Below are 24,780 nucleotides of genomic sequence, written 5' to 3'. Positions count from 1 at the left end.
AAACTGGGGATTTGATCATTAAATTTTGTCATGAACGTCTAGAAAGCAGTAGAACTTTATATATTATTTCTTATTTTGGATATAATCCTCTGTATTTATTTTTACTAGTTATTTATTTAGCACATTTTGCAGCACTTTACCGATAATAATTGGCCATTCACATCAGTCCCTGCCCTAGTGGAACTTACAATCTATATTCCCTACTACATGTACACGCACATATTTATATATTAGGGTTAATTTGTTGTTAGCCAATTAACCCACCAGTATATTTTTGGAGTGTGGGAGGAAACTGGAGCACCTGGAGGAAACCCACGAAAGCACAGGGAGAATCTACACACTCCACACAGTTAGGGCTGTAGTGGGAATCAAACTCATGACCTCAGCACTGTGAGGCAGTAATGCTAACCGTTTGTGCTGCATTTTTGTCAGGAGCCAACTAACCTACCAGTATATTTTTAGATTGTGGGAGGAAAAACCATGCAAGCACGGGGAGAATATACAAACTTCACACAGTAAGAGCCATGGTGTAAATTGAACCCAGACCTCAGTGCTGTGAGGCTGTAATGCTGACCACTACACCAAACGTGCTGCCTAACGGTGCTCCCTATAGCAATTCTCCTTCTATCATCTTGTATGTTGGCTGCAATTCCCAGCATCAGTTCTAATACTTATTCTGAAAGTTTGGATTTAAAATCCTCAGCAATTGTTATCCATAATGTACGGATTGCAAGAGACCATTTATTAAGCTTTGTGCAATTTTTGACTGGTGAAAATGTAAAGTATACAGATTTATCTTAAAGGCCACGGTCTGCAGTGAGGTCATGATGGTCTTCTCCATTATGTACCAAAGGTGTTCTGCTTGCAAATGTGTCAATGTGTGCCTGGGAATACATTAAAATACTAGAAGCTATGTATTCATCTTTCCATAGTAAGTTAAATGACCACTTTAAGTCTGGATCTACTGTAGTCAAATTATTCTGGGTTTATTTTCAGCGATTTTAAAAAGACTAAAAGCCGAATTTACTCTGCATCAGAGGCCACCTGAGCTGTGATTTCCTCCTAATTGATTATTTTTAAGCTAAGCAACATCTAGCGCTAACCAGTGGTGCTATGGGAACAAAGTGACCGGTGCAATGCGCACACATGAGGCCATTCAAATAGAGCAACGGTTGTTATCATAAATAGCGGGGAACATGTACTAATACTCAGCATGACTATAGGCTTCCATTAGTCACAGTGAGGCTCACTCTGCTGCAGCCCTGAGGGTTCACAAACATAAAACAAAATATGCCAACGATTCGGTTTTTGTTATAACAGCAGCAGTTATACTTTGCAGGTTCCAAAAAAAACAGACTAATGTACTGTACGGAGAAAGAAGAAACAGCGTTAGGATCAGCAGAGTGAGGGGCGTATTTTCCGTAACAAGTTTTTTAAATATTAAAGGGGTTGTATGCTTTGAAAAGTATTTTTTTTCCTGCAACTTTTACAAAAAAAAATTGCTTTATGACTCCAGTTGTTTGTGCTTTTCAGCCATGTCTTTATATAAATAGACATAGGGACATATTTACCCTGTGCTGGGATAGGAGTGGGACCTATTATTTGGATCAGAGGTTTCCGAACTCGGTCCTCAAGGCACCTTAACAGTCCAGGTTTTAAGGATATCCATGCTTGACCACAGGTGACTTAACTAGTACCTCAGTCAATTTTATTTAACCATGGGCATCTCTAAAACCTGAACTGTTGGGGTGGCTGGAGGACCATGTTTTGGAACCTCTGATTTGGATACATCTGTAATCAGGACAGGGTCGTGTTGTATCCCAGAGTAACAAGACTAAGGTGTATATTTTACTATTTTGTTAATTCCCCATTGGGTGGACCTACCCTCAAGTTATGAAGTGTGAGAGGGACATCATCAGAATTGCTTAATCCACCTGCAGTATACTGTACCCATCCTTCCTGAAGCCCCATTATCTCAGCTCAGCTTACCTGCTGATTATATCTCTTCTGACATGCAATGTCACCCAGCATAATTTAATTGCTACAATAATCAGCTTAGGTAAACATTGGAAATATAGCTCACCACTAGCATGACCAGTTTGCACCACAACTATGAGAAAATGTCATGTGAGCTAGATTAGACTTTTTGGTAGACCCGGACCAGTAGCTAAAGGGCAATGGCATCCCAACTAACAATGGTAGAGTTTGGGGGTATCATGACTTGATTATTGTCTATCTTCTGACTGGCCTATTTCTAATTGACTTGAGTATGATCCCCTTTCTACCCCACTGCATCTAGTTCCAGAAAGAGTATTGGACATAATAGAACTGTCATAGTTGGAACCACTGACAAATAGATCTGAAGATTTGTGATATCCAAGGTTACCAAGATACTGGAGCTCTGTTCACCCATTCATAATCCTATCTAAGTCAAATTGTGGTTGGGGGAAAGTGACTACATCCTGTCATGATGTCACAACAATCATAATGTTTAATTCCCGACAGCAGCGGAGAGAAGCCGCAAAGAGGAACGTCCGTCTATCATGAGTAAACAAAAGAAGAAGAAGAAAAGAAGAAGAAAAATGAAGGCACAAGTGGAGGAGCTTGTAAGTGAGAAAAAGCTGTGGGTCCCCCAGCAAGACAAAACCATAAAGGGAAAATGGCACCAATACATTAAGTAAATGCAATCAATTTATGAAAAAAAAAAAGAATTGGTAATACCACCAATTTATTAATATAATATATATGGAGGGGGTGGTGCAGAAGATAAAAGGCCCAATTAAGAAAAAAATATATGGGAGATTTCCACATGCCCCTTAAATGCACTTCAAACTTCTTCACCATTGTTATGCCATCACATCCCTCCACATCCTCCTTATATGCCATCAGTCTCCTCTACATGCCTCTTATGTACCATCAAACCCCTCCACATGCTCCTTATATGCCATCAAACCTCTCCACATGTCCCTTTTTTGCCATCAAACTTCTCCACGTGCTCCTTATATGCCATCAGTCTCCTCCACATGTCTCTTATATGCCATCAGACCTCTCCGCATGTCCCTTTTTTCCCATCAAACCTCTCCACATGCCCCTTATATGTCATCAGTCTCCTTCGCATGCCCCGTATGTGCCATCGGACCTCACTACATGCCCCTTACATGCCATCAGACTCCTCCACATACCACTTTATAAGCAGCTTGACTTAATTGATATCCCCTGGCTTGTAATATTGTACTAATGTGGTTGACAGTCTGAACATAGGCACAGATTTCATCACACAGAGAGTATTTTTCCATCTATGCTCCACCCGACCTGGATTTAGGCCTGATCCAGCAAGGAACGCAGTTGCTTATACGCACGCAATCGGCCGATTGTTGCACACTGAGCATGCGTATGCATCGCAACCAGCTACTGCGACCGTGACTGCAGAGGATATGCAGAGACATGCCAGAGTGAGTCAATGGAAGTGCCGTTTATTGGTGGTGACGGGGAGGGGGGGGGGTTGGTCAGGCGTGCCAGTGCGTTGGGACAGCGTTGCAGGGGCGTGCATAAATTGTCCACTGTGATACCATACACAGCCTGAGGCCTAGCGTGCGCTGAAGTAAGCAATTCCTGAGTGCGGTCTGACCTACCTTAACTGTGCATATGGGTCCAAAGTTACTCAATGTTACTGATTGTTTCTCTATGTTGCCAAAGTATATGGATGTGAGTAAGGGGAAGTGAGCGTCCTTATGTTAGGCTGCGATCGCAATGCGAATGCAAACCTTTACATGTCACCGCTGATATTAGCAACTGCGTTGCGTGCGTATAAGCAGAACAGTGATCCTTAGTGAATCAGGCCCTTTGCACACAGTGGAACAGACCACACACTTATTTGTTAGCCCACCATGAACAGAAGGATGGCAAGTCAGACTCTCATTTACTGTAGATAATTTAAATATAATGTCAATAATCTGATATTAAAAATTAAAACTTGACGCGACTGCAGCTCGTGAGGGTTTATTACAAAAAGATAAATATCACAGCGTGCAGACCTGGTTTGGTTGGGGAGGAAGGGGTAGGAGTGTCTGGCAGTGCTGGTAAAAGGATAGCCACACTGCCACAGCAGCTTTGACCATAGCCCCATCCAGTGGTGAAAATTATTACTAATATTAAGATATGGTGGTGGGCACTGGTGCTTTCTCTTGTCCAGGGCCCTAAAATGTCTAGTTAACACTAATCCTGGGTATGTAAAATCCTTTCCCACTAGATAAAACTGTAGTGTGATCACACCTATGGGTAGACCAGGATAGAGCACAGTGAAGCATACGGGTTGAGTATGATGTCCCGGCGGTGACCATCCCGGAGGTCGCAACCCCAACAGATTTTGTTGAGTATACTAACCCTTACCCTAACCAACCCATCGGTAAAGGACCATTTATTGTGTAAACATATCTTTAAGTTGCTGACTGCAGTGAAGGATTTGTGCTTCATAAGTGGCCAATACACCTTTTTATCTAAATAAGTATTTACTTACAGGTGACATTGTTTCTGTGATCATATTCCCCGCCAGTGACTCCCTGTGAGCAGGTGATACTGACAGATCATGGTAGAGGTACTTTTCCATTTTATATTGGTTACCCATATTGCAAGTGTATACTTTTTTTATTTATAATTTTGTTATATTTGTTTTAATAGATACTACTTATTTCTTTCTGTGACTGTAGTAACATTGTATTTTATAACTAACAATTAACAGAATCTGGTACCAACGCATCTTATGAGTATTTTAATACTTTTTTCCTGTATATATTTGTGCAAATAAAATATAATTATAATTTTTTTTTACATTAAAACTGACCACTATATATTAATCTATTATATCTACAGTAATTAGCTCTTGCCTGGTTTTAGTGCTGTTATACTCATCTTTTTACTAAACCTAACCCTAATATTCACCTTTGGTATCCGGCAAGATTCTGCTTCCGATATTGTGGCCGTCAGGATGGTCAGTGCCAGGATCCTGACCACATCCTGAAACATGCATGTGTCAGACAGAAGGCCTGAGAAGAGGCTAAGCCAGGTTTTAGGGGATGGTTGAGTGAATCACTGAGGATCAGGGTCGGACTGGCCTGTCAGGGGGCCGGAGTATTCCCCAGTGGGCACCACTGACTCTAAGCCCCTCCCTCTACTGTGCGAGGATGGGGCCTACGGTGCTGCCACTGTCCACAAGGGAAATTCTTTAACATAATCAGGAAGCATGCCGGGGGGCCACCCACAGTGGGAAATGAATGGTTTTTTTTCTAACCCCTCTCTCCCCCATATCTCTCTTCTTCATCCCCATCTCTCTCTCACCATCTCTCTCTCTTCCTGATCTCTCTGTCTCGTCTCCTTCTCTCTCTTGACCCATGTCTTTCTCTTTCTCTCTCTTCCCCATCTCTCTCTCTTTCTCATCTCTCTTTTCCCCGTCTCTCTTTTCCCCATCTCTCTCTCTTCCCCGTCTCTCTTTTCCTCATCTCTCTCTCTTCCCCATCTCTCTTTTCCCCATCTCTCTCTCTTTGGACGGGATGTACTAAGCATCGCATCCGCATTGGTTACTGATTACCGCGGTACCCGATGCAATTTACATTGCAAAGGACAGCTCTCCCGACAAGAGTTGTCCTTTGTGATTTCCCCGGATAGAGGGGCTTCCAGGTTGAACACCCAACAGTCCCTCTGGCGTCCTTCTACGCATGCGCAGAAGGCCGCGGGGGAGATGGGAGGAATCAGGTTGGATCCCTCTCAGGGCAGGCATCCTGATAAGAAGCCCATAGGCTTCTATTGGGTATCGCCATCTGAAGATGCCGTACCCCACTGGGACAAAGCACTTATTACATCTGAGAAATGTGTTTTTCATTTTAGTACATCCCGCCCTTTGCCACAACTCTCTTTCCTATATTTTTCTCTTGTTTCCATCTCTCTCTCTCTCTCTCTCTCTCTCTCTTCGCCACATCTCTCTCTCTTCCCCATCGCTCTGTCTTCGCCACATCTCTCTCTTCTTCATCTCTCTCTCTGGGGTCTATTTACTAAGCAGTGTTAGGAGATAAAGTGAAATGAGATAAGGTGCCAGCCAATTAGCTCCTAACTGCCATGTCACAGGCGGTGTTTAAAAAATGGCAGTTAGGAGCTGATTGGCTGGTACCTTATCACCATTCACTTTATCTCCTAACACAGCTTAGTAAATAGACCCCTCTCTCTCTCTCTGGTGGCCTCATACACATCATACTTTAATGCCAACACGCAGTGCAGTCCTTGGCCAGCATACAGTACATGTACAGTAAGATAACAGCATATCCCCAAAGCTATTATGTGTATTGGCAGGGCTGAAACTAGGATATCTGTCACCCGGTGCAAGGCAGCAATTTGCGCCCCCTCCCTTCCTGTACCTGAAGTTTGTCCTTGCTCCTCCATAAGGCAGTGCACTACTCAGACGTCCCTGGTATAGTGACTTACATTTTTCCACACACCATAATGCCCATTACACATTATGCCACACACTGTAATGCCTATTACCAAAGTGCCACTTACATATTTGCCCGACACCATTTTATACCCCACAGAAAGGCTTCTAGTTACTTAAAAATTACCTGCTCGTTGTCAGGGGTTACATACTCGTTGCCATGGGGTTACATGCTCGTTGCCATGGGATTTCATGCTTGTTGCCAGGGGGTTTCATGCTTGTTGCCAGAGGGTTTCATGCTTGTTGCCATGGGGTTTATGCTCGTTGCCAGGGGTTTTATGCTCGTTGCCAGGGGTTACCAGGGGTTACATGCTCGTTGCTAGGGGTTACATGCTCATTGCCAGGGGTTACATGCTCGTTGCCATGGGGTTTATGCTTCTTGACATGGGGTTTCATGCTCATTGCCAGGGGATTTATGCTCATTGCCAGGGGGTTTATGCTCGTTGCCAGGGGATTTCACGGGAGAAGATGCAGCTTTCAGCATCTTCTCCCGGCAGTGCCAGTGTTCCCGGTGCCGGGAACGCTGTGTGCATTGTGCTGGCCTAACAGAATTTGCTGAAAACGGCCATCCAAAATTGGACGCGCCTAGTAGGAGACAGACACTAGAGGGCCAGTAAGGACCTCTAGCATTTGTCTCCTCTTTGGCGGCGGCCATTTTTGGATGGCCGTTTTCTGAGTCTGCAGCCCCAAGCCACCTCAAGGCTTTTTTCTCCCCCTGCAATCCGGCTCCCGGTGCACGTGCACCTCTAGCCCCCCCTAGTTGTGGCCCTGGTATTGGGATGTAATCAGAATACCAATAATACCGACAGCGGCTTCCCGAAAGTCACAATCCCGACATATTCTGAAGGGTTAGTATCAGGGTTAGGTTTAGGCACTAGGGGGAGGGGTGCTTCATGGTTAGGCTGAAGGAGGTGAGGGTTAGGGTTAGGCTGCGGGAGGGGAGAGTTAGGGTTAGGCTATGGGAGGGGTAGGTTAGAGCTAGACTGTGGGAGGGGAGGGTTAGGGTTAGGCTTCAGAAAAGGAGGGTTAGGATTAGGCTGTGGGAGAGGATGGTTAGGGTAAGGCTGCGGGAGGGGTGGGTTAGTGCTAGTCTGTGGGAGGAGAGGGTTAGGCTGTGGGAGGGGTGGGTTAGGGTAGGGCTGCGGGAGGGGTGGGTTAGGGTTGGGCTGCAGGAGGGGAGGGTTAGGTTAGGCTGTGGGAGGGGAGGGTTAGGCTGCAAGAGGGGAGGGTTAGGGTAAGGCTGCGGGAAGGGTGGGTTAGGGTTAGGCTGTGAGAGGGGAGGGTTAGGGTAAGGCTGTGGGAGGGGAGGGTTAGGGTTAGGTTATGGGAGGGGAGGGTTAGGGTTAGGCTGTGGGAGGGGAGGGTTATGGTTAGGCTGCAGGAGAGGAGGGTTATGGTTGTGCACTAGGGGGAGGGTTAAGGTTCGGCACTAGTGAGGGTTAGGTTTAGTCTGCAGGAGGGTAGAGTTAGGGTTGGGCTGTGGGTTAGGCAGTGGGAGGGGTGCAATAGAGTTAGGTTGCGGAAGGGGAGAGTTTGGGGTAGGAACAAGGGTGAGGGTTAGGGTTAGGCTGTGGATGGGAGGGTTAGGGTTAGGCTGTGGGAGGGACGGGCGAGCGTAAGGCAATTGGTAGGGTTAGGTTTAGACTGCAGGAGGGTAGGGTTATGGTTAGGCTGTGGGAGGGGTGGGTTAGGGTTAGGTTGTGGGAGGGGTGGGTTAGAGTTAGGCTGTGGGAGGGGTGGGTTAGGCTTAGGTTGTCGGAGGGGAGAGTTAAGGTTAGGCTGCGAGAGGGGTGGGTTAGGGTTAGGTTGTGGTTGACAGTTTGCTGCTGTTTGTGGGTGGGGAGGGAGCGTCGACAATCTCCATTTCCCGAGACGGAGGCGTATCACTGCCATTGAAGGGGGAAGAGAAGAGGCCAGGATCTATGTCGGCTGACGGAGATTTCCTGGCCTCTTTCTCTCATCTGTGGCGGCCGGCTTGCATGACCCCATGGGTCACTTAGCCAGCCAATGTTCTCACAGCCGATGTTCTCGCAGGTAATGTAGTGTATATTGCAATAGAGATACAGGGCCTGATTCAGCTTAGGACGGAATATCAAAGCTGCGAGAAATCCCGCATTAAAATATTCCTTAATAGTTGCCCTACTTACCTTGGATGGAGATGTTTTAATGTATCTTGCTGCAAATAGAGCATGGTTTTGTCCCCTTTTATTCCATGTTTTTTCCCAATTCTTAATATGAACTTTTGTTTTTTGTGTCTTTTTTATATGTAAGTGGTGTTGGGTATTGCCACCATGGTAACAGGAGTGCAAGCCGGATCGGGATGACGGGTCTCCCTGGGTCACCATGTGATGACATCACTTCCATCGACCCTGTGTCACGCCGGCTGCACCACGCGTAGCACTTGGGTGAGTGTCTCATTAGTATATATATATATATATATATATATATATATATATATATATATGTACATGTTGTGTACTCTGTTGGTCCCTGAGGAAAATCTCGAATATTAGAGATTGAGATGTCAAAATAAATTTGACCTAGCATTGTTTTTTAGAAGTCCTTTGAGTACTGCCGTTCTTATTTTATCTGCATTTGGAGTATATTGCTTACCCGGGGAGGGTACCAAGGCAAGTCTAACTCTTTTTTTTTTTTCAGTAAGTGAGTGCCGTTCTATTGGATTGATATATTTTGTGCATTGAGATGTAAGACATGGTACCCCGACTTTAAACTTATGGACACATATTCCTCAGCTACGCATATTTGAATGGGTACAGTGATTTTCCTTTCTTTTGTCGCATTTCTATTGACGAATCTATGCTTTATTGCAAACAGACATAGTGATTAGTATGGACTTTTTCATGTGTGCATTTTTCTTTATACATTGCATTTTTTTAGGGGTAGCGTAATGCAATCATCTGTTTGAAACCTATACTCATTAAAACATGGCTGAAGACAGTGGTTTTATCAGTTTAACATTACCCACTGGTGAAATTTTGAGCTTCTCTGACTAGGAAGCAGAAAATCTGTAATTCAAAGATACTCTATCTGACGCTGTTGGCAATGACTCCTTAGAGGAATTATATTTTTCCATTTTTAAACTCAAAAAAGAGGGAAATTGATTTTCATCTCCATGGGGTAACTTTCTCCAATTACCATAGGGAAAGGAAAATACCCAAGGGGTTTAGAATTCATAACATACCTACCATAGGACACCACAAAGTGGATTTTTGCCGCCGTTGGGTGGCGATCCTGAATAAATGCTCCCTGGATCTGATCCTTCATGTCATAGAGGATTCAGCCAGGGAGCTAAATTCCATCAGAGAAAAAATCAAGGTTTTTGAGGCCACACACCTTCCTTTACTTGTACAAGACACAGTAAGTCAAACAAATGGATTGAAAAACTCCGTGCACAGGTGGATTCCTATAAACAGGAATTAATTAAGTATAAGAAGGATAAAATATCCAAGGTAAATCACGATTAGGAGGAACAGAGTGTATACTCCTGGGCCACAGGGAAAGCTCCATCCAGATATCGTGCTCCTTACAGAAGAGGATATAATAAACATCTAACGAAAGATACTGATGCCTCAAGCGGTAACAATACCTCCACAAGTGACCAGGAAAAGTATTCCTTCTACTTCATCTCAAAAGCCCCCTTTAGGGGTTATTACCCACGCTTCACGCGGGATAGAAAGAGAAATCACACGAGATGTGGGGGACAGGATCAGAGGAAAAAGATCCTACAAAAGGAAAACTTAGTAGTGGACCTCTCATTATGTGCGCTAACTTCAGCAGAAACAGACTTATTAAATCATGGCCTTTTATACCGACCAACAGATTCAATGCGTTTGATTGGAAAGTGGACCTTTTGGAGGTTCAATAGAAACCTGAAGCTTAAAGAATGCTTTGGTGAAGCTTCTAATGTCACTATACACAACAATAAAGGTCCAATTAAAACTAAATCTTCCTTTGAGCCTCATTCTTCCAACGCTTCTATTCGCTGCTTCTCCCGAATGGTAGATCAAGAGGTGATGAGTTCAGCTTCTAATATTGATTGCCAGTTCTCCAAATTACCATCCGGCCAACATCAGGCACTGAAATAACTCAGTAAGGATCACTCCATCGTGATATGCCCCGCAGATAAAGGAGACACACAAGGGGGAGATATATGATGGCTGGAGACACAAGGGCGAGAGATATTTGATGACTACAGACACACAAGGGGGAGATATATGATGGCTGGAGACACACAAGGGGGAGATATTTGATGACTGGAGACACACAAGGGGGAGAGATTTGATGGCTGGAGACACACAAAGGGGAGAGATTTGATGACTGGAGACACACAAGGGGGAGATATATGATGGCTGGAGACACACAAGGGGAGAGATTTGATGGCTGGAAAAACAAGGGGGAGAGATTTGATGACTGGAGACACACAAGGGGGAGAGATTTGATGACTGGAAACACACAAGGGGGAGATATTTGATGACTGGAGACACAAGGGGGAGAGATTTGATGGCTGGAGACACACAAGGGGGAGAGATTTGATGACTGGAAACACACAAGGGGGAGATATTTGATGACTGGAGACACAAGGGGGAGAGATTTGATGGCTGGAGACACAATGGGGAGAGATTTGATGGCTGGTGACACAATGGGGAGAGATTTGATGACTGGAAACACACAAGGGGGAGAGATTTGATGGCTGGAGACACAATGGGGAGAGATTTGATGGCTGGAGACACAAGGGGGAGAGATTTGATGACTGGAGACACAAGGAGGAGAGATTTTATGACTGGAGACACACAAGGGGGACAGATTTGATGACTGGAGACACAAGGGGGACATATTTGATGACTGGAGACACAAGGGGGAGAGATTTGATGACTGGAGACACACAAGGGGGAGAGATTTGATGGCTGGAGACACAATGGGGAGAGATTTGATGGCTGGAGACACAATGGGGGAGAGATTTGATGGCTGGAGACATACAAGGGGGAGAGATTTGATGAATGGAGACACAATGGGGAGAGATTTGATGGCCGGAGACACAATGGGGAGAGATTTGATGGCTGGAGACACACAAGGGGGAGAAACTTGATGACTGGAGACACAAGGGGGAGAGATTTGATGGCTGGAGACACAATGGGGAGAGATTTCATGGCTGGAGACACACAAGGGGGAGAGATTTGATGACTGGAGACACAAGGGGGAGAGATTTGATGACTGGAGACAAAGGGGGAGAGATTTGATGACTGGAGACACAAAGGGGAGATATTTGATGGCTGGAGACACACAAGGGGGAGAGATTTGATGACTGGAGACACAAGGGGGAGAGATTTGATGGCTGGAGACACACAAGGGGGAGAGATTTGATAGCTGGAGACACACAAGGGGGAGAGATTTGATGACTGGAGACACACAAGGGGGAGAGATTTGATGACTGGAGACACAAGGGGGAGAGATTTGATGACTTGAGAAACAAGGGGGAGAGATTTGATGGCTGGAGACACAATGGGGAGAGATTTGATGGCTGGAGACACACAAGGGGGAGAGATTTGATGGCTGGAGACACACAAGGGGGAGAGATTTGATGGCTGCAGACACACAAGGGGGAGAGATTTGATGGCTGGAGACACACAAGGGGGAGATATTTGATGGCTGCAGACACACAAGGGGGAGAGATTTGATGGCTGCAGACACACAAGGGGGAGAGATTTGATGGCTGGAGACACAAGGGGGAGAGATTTAATGACTGGAGACACAAAAGGGGGAGAGATTTGATGGCTGAATACACACAAGGGGGAGAGATTTGATGGCTGGAGACACACAAGGGGGAGAGATTTGATGGCTGGAGACACACAAGGGGGAGAGATGTGATGGCTGGAGACACACAAGGAGGAGATATTTGATGGCTGGAGACACACAAGGGGGAGAGATTTGATGGCTGGAGACACACAAGGGGGAGAGATTTGATGGCTGGAGACACACAAGGAGGAGAGATTTGATGGCTGGAGACACACAAGGGGGAGAGATTTGATGGCTGGAGACACACAAGGGGGAGAGATTTGATGGCTGGAGACACACAAGGAGGAGAGATTTGATGGCTGGAGACACACAAGGGGGAGAGATTTGATGGCTGGAGACACACAAGGGGGAGAGTTTTGATGGCTGCAGACACACAAGGGGGAGAGATTTGATGGCTGCAGACACACAAGGGGGAGAGATTTGATGGCTGGAGACACAATGGGGAGAGATTTGATGGCTGGAGACACAAGGGGGAGAGATTTGATGACTGGAGACACAAGGGGGTGAGGTTTGATGGATGGAGACACTTACAACCTCTACCTCCCCAGTTACCCACTGTCATGAGGCCATGCCCATTGGGTGAGGCCTCACCACCCCCTCAGACCCCACTTTTTTTTTAGGGGGGGAACATCTTTTGCCTAGGGCATTAAATTGCTCAGAGCCAGCTCTGCATAAAGTAATATAGAAAACAATTTCTTAAAATTAAAAGGTAAAAATGCAGAAACAGAACAACGTACTCCATTGCTTATATGTTTTGCTGGAGAACACAGAAATATGAACCATGACCCCAATAAGATTGGTCCCCTGGTAATATTAACAAAGGGCCTGATTCAGAGCTGTTCGCAAACCCGATGGTGGCGTACGGCGAAAGCTCTGCACCCGTACTGTGCATGCACAGCTCTTCACCAGGACGGAAACCTATCTCCTGGCAAAAGTAAGCTGGTAAATTTGCATGAAAATATTAATTTTCACTTTGCAAATTTACGCCAAAAAATTAATCACATCCACATTAAAAATGTGATTGTGATATATACACTCCTAAGATAAGGCTAATGGTTAGATGGAACTTGTCACCAAAGTTAAATGAACCCCTTTTGTTACTGCACTGGCACTGCAGAGTAGCGGAAATCATTGGGAAAATGGCTCAGCAGCCATTTTCCTGGAGATTTGTGTATGGCGCCGTCACCATGTTCCCAGAGACCTCTGCATGCTCAGTAGACTTTGGCATAAAACTAGAGTCAACTGTACTGCCAGAGAGAAGGGGACCTACATGGAGTACCCACACGGGCCGTCTCCTCTACTAAACAGCTTCTGTCTGCCTCTATTTATTTTTTTTCCACCTCTCACGTTTACATGATTCATAATCAGGTTGAAGCCTTTTGGTTTCCATAGAAGTTAGAATCTCCTTGGGGAGACGCCTGCAATAGCTGGAACATGACAGCCACCAGTCAGCATCAGCACTGAATGCAGACAGGTTGCCCAGTATTAGTATCCCACGGGGAGACCTGGTCTTCCAGATTTTGAGGATAAATGTTCCAGGGTGACAGGATTTGCACAGTATACGTTATTACAGGCTAAAGCTTTGAAAGGATTTTAGCAGCTTGAGCTTTGAATATATTCTCTCACTTTAATGGTGTCATGTTTTTATTAGCATTGATATTAACTAATTATGAATGGGAAACATCTGTGACATAAGCCCATCACACTGTCTGGAGGGGTCTACTGACTTTGGCAGTCAGATTTTTCCTATTTGCCATCAAGTATAATGTAACAGCATAGAGCTAATTCCTGGCTCTTGGAAATACTGTGACTTTCTGCTAATCATTCTCATTCTGAATTCCATGACTCGGCAAAAGCCATATTTATCAATGTCCTTGTGTCTTTTTGTTTAGCAAAATCATGTTGTTTAAAAAATGCCCTTTACGATCTCTGGTTCGGGGCTAATCCAGGATAGAATTTGGTCATGACTAAGGAGAATGTTCCCTGGCACAGGGAGAGCTGGCAGCAGTTATGCTTAAAGCAATTTATGCTCTGTGTAGTTTCTGGGGTAGAACATATTTTCCAGGCTCTGGCTGAGACAGTGGGCATTAATTGAATAATTGTTAATTTCCCTCCAAGGACCATCTGCTGAAGTCTGATCAAAGTTCCTTTTGAAAAATGTGCCCATAGCGCCATCTAGATGGTCACAATGTGAACTTTAAAGTCTACTGAACAAACCCAAGTCCTAAAACACATACAGGTCGAGTCCCCCATATCCAAAATGCTTGGGACCAGGGGTATTTTGGATATTGGAATATTCCGTATTTAGGAAACTTTGTATACCATAATGAGAGCTTGGGAATGGGACCCAAATCTAAACACCGAATGCATTTATGTTTTATATACACCTTATACACACAGCCTGAAGGTAATTTTATACAATATTTTCAATAATTTTGTGGCTCAAACAAAGGGCTCGATTCAGACCCGCTCACTAGATCCGTTCACATGCACCCAGCGTATGCAAATCTAGCACACACCCAGCATGGCAGGCGATCGCATGGCAAGGCATTAGCACGCACACTATGTCCTGGCGTGCGATCGCTTTGTGTATGCAGACCCCCAGCAGCCTGTGTTAAGACTTCCACTTGCGCACACTATCTCCAGGAAGTGTATGCAACCATCGGTACATCAGGTACTGTTGGATGCGATTGCAGCGCTTGTGGTTGACGATACCCTACCGCAAGCACTGTGAGCACTTCAGTATGAAATACAACCAGGTGACTGGTATTATGACGCTGCCTGTTAATTATGCACGCCTCTGAAACGGCGTTAAGACGCTCATGCACGCCTGCATTCGCATCTCCACTCCACCATTTTTAATAGCCAGCCCCTGTCACCACCCACAAATGGCTTCTCCTGTCACTCACTCTGCTGGGCTGTATATGCGCAGCGAGCGAACGCTTCCCGATCTCTCGCACTGGTTCACGCATGCGCACTGCGATGCGTATGCATGCGCAGAATGCGAAAATCGGCCAGCTACGAGCGAACGCATCCTAGCGAGCGGGTCTGAATCAGGTCCAAAGTTTGTGTACATACATGAAATTAATTTATGTTTCATATACACCTTATACACACTGCCTGAAGGTTATTTTATACTATATTTTTAATAATTTGGTGCGCTAAACAAAGTTTGTGTACATTGAACTCTCAAAAAGCAAAGGCTTCACTATCTCAGTCATGCTAAAAGTATTCCGTATTTCTGAATATTCCGTATTTCTGAATATTCTGTATTTTGGAATATTTGGATATGGGAGACTCAACCGTAGCACATACAGTAGTTTATTATTATTATTATTATTATAGAATTTACAACTGACAATCAAGAACAAAATCAAGAGTTTTAAATACTACTTTTATTTTGTTTTTGTTTTTCAACACAGTGAGGAACATAACAGGAGGGTGGCAGCAACCTATTTATAGATCAATTTTCAAAATATAAATAGTTTATACCAGGGGTCTGCAACTCCCGGCACACGTGTCAAATATATGGAACCCGGAAAACAGTTTTGAATGGTTCCAGGCTTAAGCCCCACACACTGGACCATGTGTGTATTGAGCAATATCTGCAGTGTGGTGTAGTAGGAAATCCCGACAGTGGCAGCCCGACAAGGGTGAAAATCCCGATCGTCCCTAAGGCAAGTATCGCTAACCTAATTCCCCCCTCTAACCCTAACCCTCCCCCCCAGGTGCCTAACCCTAACCTCCCCCCCAGGTGCCTAATCCTAATCCCCCCTCTAAGTGCCTAAAGCTAACCCCCCCTTCCCAGTCGATTTGCAGACCGTTACAAGTAAAATGATGAGCCTTTCATGATTGGCTGATCTGTTATTTACTGAAAATGATCTTCAAATCACTGAAAAATATCTGTAATGTATGGTCACAGATTGGTGGATTGGGGAATCTTTAAATTGGGGAGAAAAAAAATAACAGAATCTGTGAATAATGTTTTTGTGATTGCTGATGTATAGTTTTATATTTGGTAGGGCACAGGCCGCAGACCTGTTTAGACTCTGTTTGTTTGTATTAAAATTGTATGGCTTGCATTTGATGTGGGGTGAGGTTATTGGGGGTGGGGTGCAATCAGTTACTACACATGTATGCTTCACTGTATATTTAGTAGGGCACAAGCTGCAGGCCTGTTTCAAGGCTGCATAGGTTTTTATTTCAAAGTGTTTTTTTTCTAAGTGGTATTACATGTACATCATAATGTAAAGAGCTAGACAGGAGTTAAACAGGAGGAACACAACAGGAAAACATTTAAAAAGAACTTTATACAACTTGGAAAGTATTAAAAAGGATATTCTGAGCTTCTGGACACCCTACAACTCAGCCACCTGCTATCATTATAACCTGGACACAACTTTTGCGACAACCCTGCTTCTACATCACAAGCAACTACCAGTTAGTTTGCTGCACTTTTAGTTTTTTGTATGTATGTTTTTCTGGTATACAATCGAGAAACCGGCTGCCTTAATACCGACAGCTGGCTCCCCGACTGTCATATCCCGGCGAGGGTGAAATGCCGGGCGTCTATATCTAGACGCCTGTCATTTCCTCGACGCCGGGAGACAGGCGCCAGGCATTCCGATCGGATGCCGGGTGAGCCGTGGGGGGGAGGGTTAGGTTTAGGGCACCCGGGGGGGACTTAGGGTTAGGCACCCCCTCGGGAGACTTAGGTTTAGGCAGCGGGGAAGGGAGGGGTTAGGGTAGGCACTTAGAGGGGGGATTAGGGTTAGGTACTTGGGGGGGAGGTTAGGGTTAGGCACTCCTAAGGAGGGTTAGGGGGTTAGGTTAGTTTATACTTACCTTAGCGACGATCGGGATTTCCAGCGCTGTCGTGCTTCCTCTGCCGGGAACTCTGCTTTTGTCGGCCAGGCGCTGCCGGGAATCGAACCGGCAGTATTTCGTACCGATTCTGTTTTTCTACTCTTTGCTGTTTAGATCATTCCTGTACCACTGTCAATTTATCTCTATACTACTAGTATCTACCATTGTTTCATACCTATACATTTTTAAGAATATTTTATCCTAATTTTAAAGTCCTGCAACTACAACAGCTCCAAACTCATTTTGTTTATAGTATACTATTGTAGTTGTGCCTTTACATCTACCAGCACTGTTCTTCCTTTTATCTGATTTTTAGATCTTTTAACTGTACTGTTCCTGTATCTCAGGCTCATCACTACTGCTGCCCCCCCCCCTATTCCCTCGTCTACATCATGTCTCTTTTCTTCTACTCCCCCCCTCACTCAGCAGCTACATACTTTCTCTCCTCTACCGGCAGTTTCCACCTCTTTCCTCCCTCCATAGTCTCCTCCACCTTCTCCTCCCTCTTTTCTCTTTTCTCGCCTCTCTCTCATCCCATCTAGTACTCTCCACCACATCTCCCATTACTCCATTATCATTCACTTCTCTTCCACCATGGTCCTGCTACACCACCACTAAGCCCTGCACCCTCCCTTTTCTCCAAATCGCCTCTCTTCTCCTCCACCAATACCCCAGAAAACCTCCACCTTGCCCACCACCTTCCTCATTCAGAAGCCCGCCACATACCCACTCTCTCCTCCTCCCCCTGTTCTAAATCAATCTCACCTCCACACTACATCAACCCTAATAATCTCATTCTCCTCTCTTCTCTCTCTGTCCCTCTCTCCTGTGCCCTCTGGAAAGTCAGATCTGTCTATAATAAACTAGTCCCCATCCATGACAGCTTGATCTCCAACTCCCTGAATCTCTTAGCCATCAACAAATCCTGAATTTACCCACCTGACACCACTTCTCTTGCAGCTATCTCCTTTGGGAGCCTCACATTCTCTCACACACCCTGGCCTGGGGTTGCCATGGTGGTGGTGTTGGGGTACTTCTATCCTCTGTTCACTCCTACCAACACTTACCTTCTGAACATTCCCTTTCATTCTTTCCAATCGAGGCTCATTATATTCGCCTCTTGCAACCTCTTTGAGTAGCTGACTTTTTTCATCCCCCTGGCATTAGCTCAAAAATCTTTGATAACTTTGCTTCCTGGCTCCTAATCTTCAACCGGGCTCTCATGGCCCATTTCTTCCAGCGCTCATCCTAACTCACTACTCCATGCTCCTTCCTCACAATCTAGTCCATCTGTGTCACCCCTGTTTGTCTGCCCCTCCCCTTTAGAATGTAAGCTCTCACAAGCAGGGCCCTCTTCCCTCACGTGCTTTTCCTTGTCTTACATACACTTTCATCTATTGCTAACTCCCCACAACAACACCTAACACTTTGTTGCTGACACCCAGCTGCTTATTTAAGTGTTATGCAGCAATGTTTATAAACCATGTATTTGTCCTGCAATGTTTGTACTGTTGCTCTGCAGAACCCTTGTGCCGCCATATAAATAAAGGCTAATAATAATAATAACAGTAATATTACTGTAGATAGAAAACAATACCAATAGTCCTAAACCAACCAATTCCCCTATGAGCTTGGTCGGTGTTTTGGTCTTGCTGGTTGCCATGAATCAGTTTGTTTTAAGTTCTATTATTATATTTTATTTATAATGGGTATAAATAAAAACATTGCAGAATAGCAGATTAATAAATTATAAGTACAATACACAACAGGTGACCATAGTGTAAATTAGGGGTGTGCACTGGCCACTTTTCGTGTTTTATGTTTGGATCTGGATCTTTCTTTGTGTTTTGGATCTGGATTGGTTTTGGGTTCTTGGTTTTGTGTTTTGGATCTGTATTTGATTTTTTTTAAAAAGCATAAAAACAGCTAAAATCACAGAATTTGTGGGTTTTTCTGCTCCTATGCTTTTATTAACCTCAATAACATTAATTTCCACTCATTTCCAGTCTATTCTGAACACCTCAAACCTCACAATATTGTTTTTAGTCCAAAAGGTTGCACCGAGGTAGCTGGATGACTATGCTAAGCGACACGAGTGAGCGGCACAAACATGTGGCACATCTAGGAGTGACACTGCAGTGGCAGACAGGATGGCAGTTTGAAATACTAGGCCCCAAATAGTACATAATGCAAAGAAAAAAAAGAGGTGCAAGATGGAATTGTCCTTGGGCCCTCCCACCCACCCTTATGTTGTATAAACAGGACATGCACACTTTAACAAACCAATCATTTCAGCGCCAGTTTCTACCACACGACTGTGGCTGAAATGATTGGTTCGTTTGGGCCCCCACAAAACAAGCTGGCAATTAAGCTGTCCCTGCACAAACTGTCTCTACGGAGGCAAGATGTCGTCCTCATCCTCCTCATTCAATAATTCCTCACCCTCTTCAGTGTTCTGTACATCCTCACAGAGTATTAATTCGTCCCCACTGGTATCCACAACCACAGGTCCCTCTGTACGTTCTGGAGGCTGGTCTCCCTGGAAGAGTTGATAATTCGTTTTTATGAACATCATCTTGTGGAAGCAACATCCTACACCTTTCGCTGACAAGGTTCCCGGCTGCACTAAACTCTTTCGGAGAACACACTGGAGGGGGGGCAACTCAGGTAAAATAGAGCCAATTTGTACAGGGGCCTCCAAATTGCCTCTTTTTCCTGCCAGTACAGGTACGGACTGTCTGACATGCCTACTTGGATGCTGTCACTGATGTAATCCTTTAACAGACAGATGCACGCGTTGAGGATGCAGGTGCGGCTACAGCCCACACAATTGCTGTCACCAATGTAATCCTCCACCATTCTGTCAGTGGTGACAGTATCATATGCAGTGACAGTAGACATGTCAGAAATTGTTGGCACGTCCTTCAGTCCAGACCAGATGTCCAAACCGGCCCTTGACTTATGAGACAGGCGCACGCTTGACGCTGCTACTGTGTTGATGCACGTGCGGCTACAGCGAACACAAGTCACAAACACAGAAAAAAAATTGTTTTTTATATTTAGGAGCACTTTTGGGTTACACCACCCTTCAACAGACGAGCCAGCTGACCCTTGATTTATGACACAGGCGCACGCTTGGCGCTGCTACTTAATTGATGCACGTGCGGCTACTGTGAATACATTTCGTACACAAACACAGAAAAAAAGAAGAATCATTTATTTTTTGTGGAGCGCACTTTGGGGGTTACACCACCCTTTAACAGACTTATGGGACAAAGGAGCACGCTTGGTGCTGCTCCTTTGTTGATGCACGTGCGGCTACTGCGCATACATTTCGCACACAAACAGAAAAAAAAGAATTGTTTATTTTTTGTTGAGCGCACTTGGGGGTTACACCACCCTTTAACAGATTTATGGGTCACAGGCGCACACTTGGCGTTGCTCCTTTGTTGATGCACATGCGGCTACTGCGCATACATTTCGCACACAAACACAGAAAAAAAAGAAGAATTGTTTATTTTTTGTGGAGCTCACTTTGGGGGTTACACCACCCTTTAACAGACTTATGACACAGGTGCATGCTTGGCGCTGCTCCTTTGTTGATGGACGTGCGGCTACTGCGCACACAATTCACAACACAGAAAAGAAGAATTTTTTATTTTTGTTGGAGTGCACTTTGGGGGTTACACCACCCTTTAACGGACAAGCCAGCCGGCCCTTTACTTATGGGACACAGGCGCATGCTTGGCGCTGCTCCTTTGTTGATGCACGTGCAGCCACAGTGCACACAATTCACAAACACAGAAAATAATTTTTTATTTTTGTTGGAGAGCACTCTGGGGGTTACACCACCCTTTAATGGACAAGCCAGCTGGCCCTTGATTTATGACACAGGTGCACGCTTGGCGCTACTTTGTTGATGCACGTGCGGCTACAGCGCACACAATTCACAAATACAGAAAAAAATATTTTTTTATTTGTTTGGAGTGCACTTTGGGGGTTACACCACCCTTTAACGGACAAGCCAGCTGGCCCTTGATTTATGACACAGGTGCACGCTTGGCGCTACTTTGTTGATGCACGTGCGGCTCCTGCACACACAATTCACAAACACAGGAAAAAAAATGTTTTAATTTTTTTTTGGAGTGCACTTTGGGGGAGCACCCCTGATGGACAGATCACCCCCTGGACAACACTACAGCAGCCCTTTAGGACACTACACAACACAGTTCAGCCAGCCCCTATAGACTTTGGAGTGGACACAGCCGCTATGGACAACTGACTGCACAATACAGCCCAGCCAGCCCCTATGACAGCAGCACAACACAGCCCAGCAGAATAGTATTTTGGAGTTTTTTTTCCAGAAAATAACTTATCCCAGCAAATTTGGGGTACTTGAAAATGGGGGTCAGCATATTTAAATGTTGCTAAAGTGAAGTAGAAAAAATTGTGAAACATCCACCTGCCACAAACACCTGCAATCATAAAAACACTTGGGGCATACTTGGGGACCCCTACAGAGTCAAGTTCGCTAGTTTTTAAGTTTGTACCCCAACATTTTTTTTTTGCCCCCTTTTTCAAAGTCATTTTTTGGGGTGTCCTTAAGTGTTTTTTTTTTTAAATTTGACAGATTACCTTTGGGGGACTGTCTGAAGGCTGCACGGGTTTTCCCGCAACATTGCACCCCAAAACCCCAATTCTGCACTTTTTTCCGCCTGCTATTCATAGGCGAAACTTTTCCGCCTATTACATTGCATTGACTTTCCGCCTAGGTGGAAAGTCTTTCAAATTGAATACGGGGTAAAAGTCAAATAGGCGAAAATGACATCATCGGCGGAAAGTTTCCGCCTAAAACACGTGGAAACGGACTTTTCAAATTGAATACGGCCCTTAGTAGGAAATAACATTTTCTCCCGAGTGAACGGTTTTGTTGTGTTAATGATTTGTACACAGGTCCATCCTGGGTGCGACCTGGCTGAGACCCCTTTCAGACTGGCGGCCTGACCCGGCTTATTGATGAGTCGATGACGTCACCGTGTCACGTGCTGAGCCGGCGCTTAGAGATAATCTCGTCGCCAAGCTCCGGCTCCGCACGTGCCAGCATGAGATCATCTCCAAGCGCCAGCTCTTCCTATGCTTGTGAATGGTATCGTATCGACCCAAGTTACCTGTTCACACTACATTGCAAGCAGGGTTGAATCCGTGTTCAACCCTGCTCGTGACCAGGGCTGAAATGCCAGATTATTTCAACCTGACCCTTTCACACTGCACAGTAACTCCGGTTGCTGCACATTCACGTGCAATAACCCGGGTTATTGCTTATAGGGTCTCATTCAGACCCGCTCGCAAGCGCTGAGTGCTCGCAAGCGGGTCGATGTTGAGGCCCTGCGCACGAGCAGCGGCCGCACTGCGCGTGCGCAAGCCTCGGAGCGAGAGAGAAATTCTCTCGCTCCGGGGCTAACTACAAAAGGGGCGGCTGTCGATGGTGATCGACAGCTCGCACCGTTTTGTAGGCGGGGTGGGGGGTGGCTGGCCAAACGGAGGCGTTTCGGAGGCACTCGTGATGTCAGTGGTGAGCTTCCGGCTCTAATAGAGCCGAAAGCTCATTGGGGCTTGCGGCAGATGAGACCCTATCACAAGGGTCACGTCGCAAGCCCCAATGGTAGCGATGGTCTGGACCATCGCGACCATTAACCAGACCGCTCGCTAAAGCTGTGGGTGGTCATCCGCAGCTTAGTGAGAGGCCAGGAGGCCGGCTCATTAAAGAGAAGCCGCCGCCCTCATTCAGAGCGAGCGCTCGCATTTTGCGAGCGGCTCTGAATGAGGTCTATAGCGTGAAAGGGGTAAGATAGTCACAGTCACAGAGATCATACCCAGGCTTCTACTACTAAACGCCAGGAACAATATGTGTTCAGCTGTTGATACTTGCTGGTTGGATTCATTACAGTCCATGCACTGTGATTAGTCTGATTCTCCAATAGGTAAACTTTCAGCAAATTTTGAAAAATTCTAAATCATCCAACTTCTTTCATCCATAACTATTTGTTGCATCCTCAAGGTCTATCGTTTTGTTTCAGATTTATATTTAAGGATAATCACATACTGGAACATTGGCGTTTTTTTTTCAGGTCTGAATTATCAGCAAGGGAAAATTACTGAGTTTATTTTCATGAATAATTTATGAGCGCTTTTCCCATTTGGCAAATTGAACACATTCATATTAATTCTACTGAGAAGATTTTTTGCATGTAAATTTGCTATTCTTAAATTTGATACTTTGAGGATTGATTGGATATCATGATTCAGAATATAACTAAAAAAATTCTGTTGTATAATGACATCAGCGTATACAAGTCGGTAGAGATCCGACCTAACACCAGATTCCACAAAAGTGGAATACAAATATTACCCTAACAGTTAAAATATAGGTAATGTTTTGTTGCAGTTCAGACAATATATTCCCCGGTGTGTGACTTTTTAACTGCTTGCTGTATGTAAGATAGAGATATGTGCCCCCATCTTTTGGTTTTGGCTTTGGTTTGGATCTGGATCTCCCCTGGTTTGGGATCTGGATTGGTTTTGCAAAACCTTACCTCCGTGTTTTGTTTTTCGGTTTTGGTTTTGGATCTGGATTTTTTCTAGACATGAGCGGGTTTGGATCTACGAAATCCGAACCCACCCGTATTTCAGGGAACCGGGGCGATCCGAGCGCAGCTCGGATCTCCCTGCCTGCCCCGGAACCCTGACCCGAGGCAAAACCTTGCGACCCCTCTGTCGAATCGCGAGGTTTTGTTTTCAGTGGGCTTAACGCTAATTGGCTGAGAGAGCCATTTGTCACGGCTCTCAGCCAATCAGCGTTAAGTCCATTGAAAACAGCACAAAAGAAGATGGTGCCCATCATTCCCCGCCGCCTGACACTGCCAGCACCCCCCGCTGCCGACACCGAAGGCACCCCCACTAGCAGCATCCCCTGCTGCCGACACCACCACTGCCGACACCCCTGCACTGCTGCCCAATGTACTGACACCGTCAGCCACCCCCACACTGCTGACACTCCCACACTGAGGACACCACCAGCACCCCTGCACTGCCGAAACAGTCAGCAAACCTGCACTGAGGACACCGCTGGCCCCCCCGTTCTGCCGACACCCTGCATTGAGAACACCCCTGCACTGCCGACACAGTCAGCAAACCTACAATGAGGACACCACTGGCACCCCCGCACTGCCGACACAGCCAGCAAACCCGCACTAAAGACATCGCTGGCACCCCTGCACTGCCGACACAGCCAGCAAACCTGCACTGAAGGCACTGCTGGCACCCCCGCTCTACTGACACCGCCGGTACCCTGCACTGAGGACATTGCCAGCACCGCAGCACTGCCATTCCATGTACTGAGGACACCGTCAGCAACCCCGCTCTGCTAACACTGCTGTCACAGTAAGTGCACTATTGGTGTATCCAACCCACACTGTATAACACACTGTATCCGTGTTGGAAATTAGAAACTGAACTGCCACATGTTAGTGCTGCCCACTGTGTCACTTAGCTTAGTCAGCCAGCTAGCTGGATGCAACCTTTTGGCCTTAACTAGATGAAGCAAATAATATTGTGAGGTGGTC

The sequence above is a fragment of the Taudactylus pleione genome, unplaced genomic scaffold (genome assembly GCF_031769625.1).
Source record: "Taudactylus pleione unplaced genomic scaffold, aTauple2 ptg000562l, whole genome shotgun sequence".
NCBI lineage: Eukaryota > Metazoa > Chordata > Amphibia > Anura > Myobatrachidae > Taudactylus > Taudactylus pleione.
The sequence above is the reverse complement of the archived record's forward strand: the minus strand, read 5'-3'. Positions refer to the sequence as shown.